Source organism: Pseudorca crassidens, chromosome 10 (assembly GCF_039906515.1).
Source record: "Pseudorca crassidens isolate mPseCra1 chromosome 10, mPseCra1.hap1, whole genome shotgun sequence".
NCBI classification, from domain to species: Eukaryota; Metazoa; Chordata; class Mammalia; order Artiodactyla; family Delphinidae; genus Pseudorca; species Pseudorca crassidens.
The window spans coordinates 14,011,510-14,020,418 of NC_090305.1; the positions used below are offsets into that span (position 1 = coordinate 14,011,510).

At 44.6% G+C, this 8,909-nt stretch overlaps 1 pseudogene; it reads left to right on the plus strand.

The window, feature by feature from the left end:
- Nucleotides 1–7,529: 7,529 nt before the first annotated feature.
- LOC137232969 (frataxin, mitochondrial pseudogene) lies at nt 7,530–8,536 on the plus strand (annotated as a pseudogene).
- Nucleotides 8,537–8,909: the final 373 nt, after the last annotated feature.

Below are 8,909 nucleotides of genomic sequence, written 5' to 3' on the forward strand. Positions count from 1 at the left end.
CGTTTTTCACTCTACTGATGTCACTCAGCTCCTGTCCACTCTGTTGCTTGGATTTGGACATAGTCCCTCACTGGTCAAGTGGCTTCCACATTGCTAGCCCCACCTCCTACTAATCACGTAGCAGCCAAGGTGATTTGTTTGTATTTTTGTTTTAATTATCAGATTGGGTACTCGCTTGCTTAAGACTCTCCAATGATTCCCCATCATACTTGGAATAAAATTCAAAATACTTATGGTTGTCCACCAAAGAAAAATGCACAACCTAAAAGTTGCGAGTTACTTTTTTTTTTTTTTAATAAATTTATTTTTGGCTGCATTGGGTCTTCATTGCTGTGCCCGAGCTTTTCTCTAGTTGTGGCGAGCAGGGGCTACTCTTCGTCGTGGTGCACCGGCTTCTCATTGCACTGGCTTCTCTCGTTGCAGAGCACGAGTTCTAGGCACGTGGGCTTCAGTAGTTGTGGCACGCGGACTCAGTAGTTGTGGCTCGCGGGCTCTGGAGCGCAAGCTCAGTAGTTATGGTGCACGAGCTTAGTTGCTCCACGGCATGTGGGATCTTCCCAGACCAGGGCTCAAACCTGTGTCCCTTGCATTGGCAGGCAGATTCTCAACCACTGTGCCACCAGGGAAGCCTCGAGTTATGTTTTATTCAGGGAACTTACTGAGGACTATGGCCTGGGAGACAGCCTCTCAGATCGCTCTGAGGAACTGCTCTGAATAAGTAAGGGAAGAGCCAGGATATATAGGAGTTTTTTCTGAACGAAACCCACAAAACAACAACAACAAAACCCAAACAAAAACATGTAGTCAAACATCAAAAGATTACTGCTAATCACAAAAAAAAGATATCTCAAGTTAATGATTTTACTGCTTTTCTATGAATGGGAAGATGCAAGAGATTGGGCTCATTGGAAATCATTCCTTAGAAATGCATCTCTTTTTTAAAAATAAATAAATTATTTATTTTATTTTTGGCTGCATTGGGTCTTTGTTGCTGCATGCAGGCTTTCTCTAGTTGCAGTGAGTGAGAAATAAACTTCTGTTAAACAAAATTGTTTAACTGCTGTTAAATAAACTTTTGCCAAAAGAACCTGTCTCATCCTAATATACCATCACATCACAATAAACAAAAAATGCTCTGAATCTTCATAATAAGAGTTTATTTTGGTTTGCATGCATTTGGCAAATCCCTATTGATCACTTACTATGCGTCAGGCCCTGCTTTAGGTGCCAAGAATACTGTGATGAACAAGACAAAGTCCCTGCAGCCACAAGGAGTATACATTTTAGTGGGGAAGACAGACAATAAGCAACTAAAATTTTCAGATAGTGATAAATGCAACAAAAGAATCAAAGACCTTACTTCTTTTTTGTTTTTGTTATGAATTTATTTATTTTTATTTTTTATTTTTGGCTGCATTGGGTCTTTGTGGCTGCCCGCGGGCTTTCTCTAGTTGCGGTGAGCAGGAGCTACTCTTCGATGCGGTGCGCGGGTTTCTCATTGCGGTGGCTACTCTTGTTGCAGAGCACCGGCTCTAGGCACATGGGCTTCAGTAGTTGTGGCACGCAGGCTCAGTAGTTGTGGCACACGGGCTCTAGAGCGCAGGCTCATTAGTTGTGGTACACAGGCTTAGTTGCTCCGCAGCACGTGGAATCTTCCTGCACCAGGGCTCGAACCCGTGTCCCCTGCATTGGCAGGCAGATTCTTAACCACTGCGCCACCAGGGAAGTCCTTAGAAATGCATCTTAACTATCTAGGGCCAGTATCCTGTTTTTCTCTGTCCTGAATTCCCCTCAGGGTGCAGTGGCTGATGGCTTGATGGTGGTAACATTTGCTGTTTACTGGAATGACAGGCAACATTCTTTGTTTACTGAAATGGCAGGCAACAATTTTTTTTTTGTCCACATGGTTTATAAGGTCCTACATCATCCAGTTGCTGACAATCTTGATTTCATCTCTCTGACACTCTTGGCTGTTTCAGCCACACATACCTTTGATGTTCCCCCATAAAGCCAAGCTCACCCCTACCTTTGGGCTCTCCACCTTTTTTCTGCCAGGACTGCTTTTCCCTCAGAATCTTCAAGTGATTTGTACCTTCACATCATTTAGCTCTATGCTCAAGTGCTTCTTCTATCCCAATAGCATCACTATTCCCTTTCCATTCTTTTTCAGTCATTCACTTATTCATTCAAAAATATTTATTGAGGGGCTTCCCTGGTGGCGCAGTGGTTAAGAATCTGCCTGCCAGTGCAGGGGACACAGGTTCGAGCCCTGGTCCGGGAAGATACCACATGCCGTGGAGCAGCTAAGCCTGTGCGCCATGACTGCTGAGCCTGCGCTCTGGAGCCCACGAGCCACAACTGCTGAGCCCACGTGCCACAACTACTGAAGCCCGCGCGCCTAGAGCCTGTGCTCTGCAATAAGACAAGCCACCAGAATGAGAAGCCTGCTCACCGCAACGAAGAGTAGCCCCTGCTCTCCGCAACTAGAGAAAGCCCACGCGCAGCAACAAAGACCCAACACAGCCAAAAATAAATAAATAAAATAAAATTAATTAATTTTAAAAAAATATTTATTGAGCACCTACTCTCTGCCTGTCACTAGGACTAAGTCCCTGCCATCTTCAAGTTTACATTCTAGTTGAGACAGTGAACAAACAAGTGAATTTATTGTATGACAAATAGCTATGAAAGTAAAGCAGGTTAAAGGAGATAGGAAGGACCAGTAGGATGGATGGGATTTTATTTTACGTATTTGATAATTAAGGAAGATCTTGTTAATAAGATGGCATTTGAAAAGAGATCTTAAGTAAATGAGAGCAGTGGAGAAAGACTAGATATATTCTAAAGAATTCTCTAGAGTACTGAATTTGGGTTATGATGACCTTGGGTTTTTGGTTCAATAACCAGAACAGAGTATGTATTTGCTGAGATGAGGAAGACCTCAGGGGTTGGGGGAGGGTGCGGGCTTTTATTAGGGGAGGGGCAAGGAGTAGTGGAGAGGGAAGTCAGTTATTTTTTAGGCCTGTTAGATCTGAGATTCCTGCTAACATCCAAATGGAGATTCAGGCTAGGCAGTTGGATACGAAAGTCTGCCATTCAGGTGAAACTCTAGCCCAAGATATAGATGTAGGAGTTGTCAACACGTAGTAGATGGTATTTAAAGCTCTGAGCCTGGAGGAGCGCACTAACAGAGTGAACATCAGCAGAGGTGAGGAGAGGGTCAAGATTGTACCCTGGAGCTCACCAGTGTTTAGAGGTTCAGGAGAGGAAGTGGAACCAGCCAAGGAGACGACAAGGAGCAACTGAACCCAGTGAAGTGGGAGGAAAATCAAGCGAAAATGTCGAGCTTCAGAAGCTAAGTGATTAAGAAGTATCTAAGCTGAGAGAGCGATCAGCTGGGTCAAAGCTACTAAAAGGTCAGGTGAGATAAGCACTCAGAATTGACCGCTGGGTATAAGAATGATGAGTTATCAGCGGCACTGACAAGAGTTGTTTCTCTGCAGTGGTGAGTATGAAGGTGCCAGGAGTGGGGTTAGAGAGAGACAGGTAGGTAAGGAATGGAATCAGACACTTTCCAGAAATTTTACTATTTCGGGGGAGCAGAAAAATGGAGCAGTAACTCAAAGAGAGTTTGGTTCTTTTTTTTTTTTTTATCAAGTTATTTTATTCATTTATTTTTGGATGCGTTGGGTCTTGGTTGCTGCGCGCGGGCTTTCTCTAGTTGCAGCGAAAGGGGGCTACTCTTCATTGTGGTGCACGGGCTTCTCATTGCTGTGGCTTCTCTTGTTGCGGAGCATGCGTCCTAGGCGTGCAGACTTCAGTAGTTGTGGCACGTGGGCTAGTAGTTGTGGCTCGTGGGCTCTAGAGCGCAGGCTCAGTAGTTGTGGCGCACGGGTTTAGTTGCTCCACGGCATGTGGGATCTTCCTGGACCAGGGCTCAAACCCATGTCCCCTGCATTGGCAGGCAGATTCTTAACCACTGCGCCACCAGGGAAGACCTGGGAGTTTGGTTCTTAAGTAGGGAGATATTACTGTATGTTTATGTGATGATGGAAATGAATCAGTAGGGAGGGGGAAATTGGTGATGAAAGAGAAGGAGGGGACAATAGCTGGAGCTGACCTAAAGTTGGTATGTCAAGTTGGGCTCTGTAAGCAGATGCTGAAACAGAATCTGGGGTGTCAGATATTGATTAGGAATCAGTACCTGTGAAAGGAAGGGGGAGAAAGCAAGAGTGGGCAGAGGAAGAGGTCAAACTGTAAAGCAGAACTGGCCAAGCTTCAGCCAACTCCATGGGGAGTTCTGGAGTGAGTACAGCTCTTCAGAGTGTCCTGCGTGGCTGAGCTTTTATACCCCCGCCTTGCCCAGTCACTGCATGCAAGCTGCTCCAGGAAGGGCATGACCTGGGATGAAGTTGACCACAGATGGGGCAGCCGCTGAACAAGCTGACCATGGAGGCTGTCTGCTGACTGCGGGCTCTGCAGCTGAGCAACAGGTCCTTCCTCGAAGGGGGATCTAGGTGACACATCTTCATGTCTACATGGGAGATGAGAGGCAACGGAACCTAGTACACAAGTGGAGGAGCTGTCCTTAGGACAATTTCTACGTAGTAGCAGAAGGGAAGACAGAGGATACGGCTTTAGACAGTGGGTGGGGTTGGCAGATTTGTGGGAACTTCAGAAGTTCTTATTCCTTTGAACTTCTCAGTGAAATCAGGAGCAAAATCATTGACTGTCAGTGTGGGAGAGGACAGTTGGAGGTTTCAGGAGAGAGGAATGTGTGCTAGTCATATAGGAGAATGGGAGACGAGTGGACAAGAGAATGTAGTAGGGTTGCCAGGCAGCGGCAAGGAGGACCAATTGAGGTTAGTGGCCATGAAGTCAAAGTGAGAACAGTCAGGATTATTGTTGTTCTGCAGCCATATTCAGCTACTAGGATTAGGTATAAAGGTGGCAAATAATTGGATTTAACCAGGTTGGCCTTTTTTCAGACAAGTATGAAGAGAGGAGAGAAGGGTGAGTTGAAGATATGGGTGCGACAATGAACATAATGATGGAGCATAGAATAGGAGTTGAGTAGGGAGGAAAGTAACAATGTGAGAGGGATGAGACATGGTGAAAATAGGGCAAAATTAAGAAGTAAGGTCTTGGACTTCCCTGGTGGCAAGTGGTTAAGAATTCGCCTGCCAAGGCAGGGGACACGGGTTTGAGCCCTGGTCCGGGAAGATCCCACATGCCGGGGAGCAACTAAGCCCATGTGCCACAACTACTGAGCCTGCGCTCTAGAGCCCACGAGCCACAACTACTGAGCCCTCGTGCCACAACTACTGAAGCCTGTGTGCATAGAGCCTGTGCTCTGCAGCAAGAGAAGCCACTGCAATGAGAAGCCTGTGCACCACAACGAAGAGCAGCCCCCGCCTGCCACAACTAGAGAAAGCCTGCGCACAGCAGCAAAGACCCAATGCAGCCAAAAATAAAAATAAATAAATAAATTTATAACAACAACAACAAAAGAAGTAAGGTCTTTGTTTCTTTTGTTGCATTTATCACTACCTGAAATTTTTAGTTGCTTATTGTCTGCCTTCCCCACTAAAATGTATACTTCTTGTGGCTGCAGGGACTTTGTCTTGTTCATCACAGTATTCTTGGCACCTAAAGCAGGGCCTGACGCATAGTAAGTGATCAATAGGGATTTGCCAAATGCATGCAAACCAAAATAAACTCTTATTATGAAGATTCAGAGCATTTTTTGTTTACTGCGTTGGGACGGTACATTAGGATGAGACAGGTTCTTTTGGCAAAAGTTTATTTAACCGCAGTTAAACAATTTTGTTTAACAGAAGTTTATTTCTCACTCTATAAAACTCTTGGTCAGTTCAGGCAACTCTGCAGGGCTTCCTTTCCTGTGATTTACTCATTGCCCTAGGCTCCTTTTGGTCTTGTGATCCACCATCACGATATGAGTCCTGAGTGTTCACAGTGTTAGGGGAATAGAGCAAGACACGAACTCATACCAGCTCCTCTAGGGTTCTGCTCATTGGCTAGTGACCAGATGGGTCATGCTACCCCACCTCACTGCAAAGAATCTAGGCAACATGGGGGCACATATGGAACAGTTGGTGAGCTTTGCTCTCTCTGCACAGAGGGGATGATAATTACAACCAAATAAGGTACAGTTGGGATCAACGGGGACCATGCTTAAAAATATTTGTTGGTTTAATTTTGGAAATGTTAAAACCCTGATTCTTAAATTGGTTCCATTTCTGCCTTAAGAAGTTTTTACATCCACTGCACACAGACATCTTATCTTTCTTACACACATATCTATCTTTCCCAGACGACAAGCTTCATGGGCAGGGACCACATCCATGCTTATTATTCTCTCCCAGTCCTTGGCACAGTGCCTAACACAAATACTTCTAAAATATGTGTTTAATTGAAATGCATCCCCTTTTGGTTCTAAGACAGTGGCATGGGTCTGTTGTCTGGATGCCATTTAAAGACCTTCCAGCAATACCAGCTCCGTAAATTAACGTGGCTCGAATAAGCTGATGACCAGATTCTCTTTTAAACCCGGTCATAAATATAAATATAGTGACACATTTGGTTCTTAAAAACAAGATATCATACTCTATTCTGGTAGAGTTAGCCAAAGTATCATATGCAGGTTAGTAATTTGAGATTAGGTTTGAAAATATGTGAATGCAACGATATCCAGTTGGTTGATAAATGGGATATTCTAGCTTGGACGATGGCCAGAGAAGACTATTCAAAGTAAGCAGCAGGAGAAGGTGAGGGATATGGTGGTAAGACAATAACAGTTGGAGAACAAAGGATAAGTGGTTACCAAATTTTCACCCTAGAATCTAATTTTGCTCTAAATTTAGCAAATATCATTTGTAACACATTTTATTAATATATCCTTAGCAACTGTTTCATGGAATGAGGCCAAAAAAATAGAGACGACAGAGCTTTGGTATTACTTCCCTTGTTTTCTGTAAAATAAAATCATCTCTGTTGAAAGGGGCTTTTCTACTTATGGACTAACATTGTTTAGATTGTATTAAATGCCATCACTGTTGGTAGAATCATAACATCAGAGGCAGAAAAGTGTTTTCCACTACAAGTTGGCTAGAAATCCTCAACATTGTCACAAGATTGTCAAAACAGAGCATTATCTTAAAAAATTGACGTGAAACTCTAAAATATTCCTATGGGGGGATTCACTGGTGGTCCAGTGGTTAGGACTCTGTTATCTCACTGCTGAGAGCCTGGGTTCAATCCCTGGTTGGGGAACTGAGATCCCACAAGCCAAATGGCCAAAAATAAATAAATATAAAGAAAGAAAGATAATTCCTATTTTGAGTCTATAGACTTCTATAAATAAAATATTTCTTTTTTAAACTTATTCTTCATTTAAAGGAACTAGAGAAAGTTTGGGTGGGTATCTTCCCCATAGGCAGCTTGGGTTTAAAAAATTAAATTTAGAATGAACAGATGTTTGCAAGTTAGGAAAAGAAAAAGGTTTTTCGATGTGGACGCTTGGGCGCCGAGCGGCCGCCAGCCTCTTGCCCCGCTCGGCGCCTCCGGGCTCTGCCTAGGCCCGCGCCGGGGCCCCGCGGCCAACGAAGGACCCCCAGCTCTACGGCTGCGGGGGCCTGCGCACCGGGACCGCCGCGGCCGGCACACCCAGCCAGCCCAGTCTGAGTCTCTGCTGCCTCAACCGGATCCTGAATGTCAAAAAGCAGTGTGTCTGTTGGATGAATTTGAGGACAACGGGAACTTTGGGTGACGCTGGCCCTCAGGACAATACCGCCTATGAAAGACTGGCCGAGGAGACGCTGGACTCCTTAGCAGAGTTTTTTTGAAGACCTTGCAGACAAACCTTACACATTTGAAGACTATGATGTCTCCTTTGGGAGTGGTGTTTTAAGAATTAAACTGGGTGGAGATCTAGGAACGTACGTCATCAACAAGCAGACCACAAACGAGCAAATCTGGTTGTCTTCACCATCCAGTGTCCGCAAGCGTTACGACTGGACTGGGAGAAACTGGGTGTACTCCCACGACGGTGTGTCCCTCCACGAGCTGCTGGCCACAGAGCTGACTCAAGCCTTAAAAACCAAACTGGACTTATGTTCTCTGGCCTACTCTGGAAAAGGCACTTGCTGCCCAGCCGAATGCTAAAGACAGTGAAAGCTCTAAAGCCAAGACCCCAGCTTCCTTCTGCAGCTGAATGTCTAGTCTTCTCCATTCCTGCCTCTGACGACAGTTGCATTATGTGTAACGGCTCTGTGAAAAGACCGTGTCGCCTCTTGCCCTGCCCCTGAGTTAAGGTTTTTAATTTCCGTAGGTTTCTTTGGATTTATTGTCTGATTTCCTCCCTCTCGTGATAGCCCTTATCTTTCGTAATGTCTGTATGCCCATACCTTTAATATATAACCTCACAACAAAGAAAAAGAAGAAAGACAAATTCCAGGAGGATAAATGAATTGGCTTCACCATTCATTCCCTGAAAGACTTACTACAAAAACTGCATGAAGAGTGACCAACCTTGCCATTCTATCTCAAAATGAGACTCATTAAAGGGAAGCCTAAAACATTCCTACTCCTCTTGAAAGTGTAAACACTTCTAAGCCCTTTAGTATTGAAGCATCAGTGGCAACTCGGGAATTCTGAAACCGAAGACCATTTTCTGTTGGTGCTTTGTGACTGCCCCAGTGTGGCCCGCATGGGGTGACACAGGGAGATGTGGTGCCGTGTCTTCCATATGTGCATGTATATGTACACACATATATTTTTACATATACATTTACGTGTGTGTACATATATATATTTTAAATTTAAGAGTCAGTATAGAATAAGCTATTGCAACACTGGTCTGAGGATGCAAAAAATCCCCCAAAAGCCAT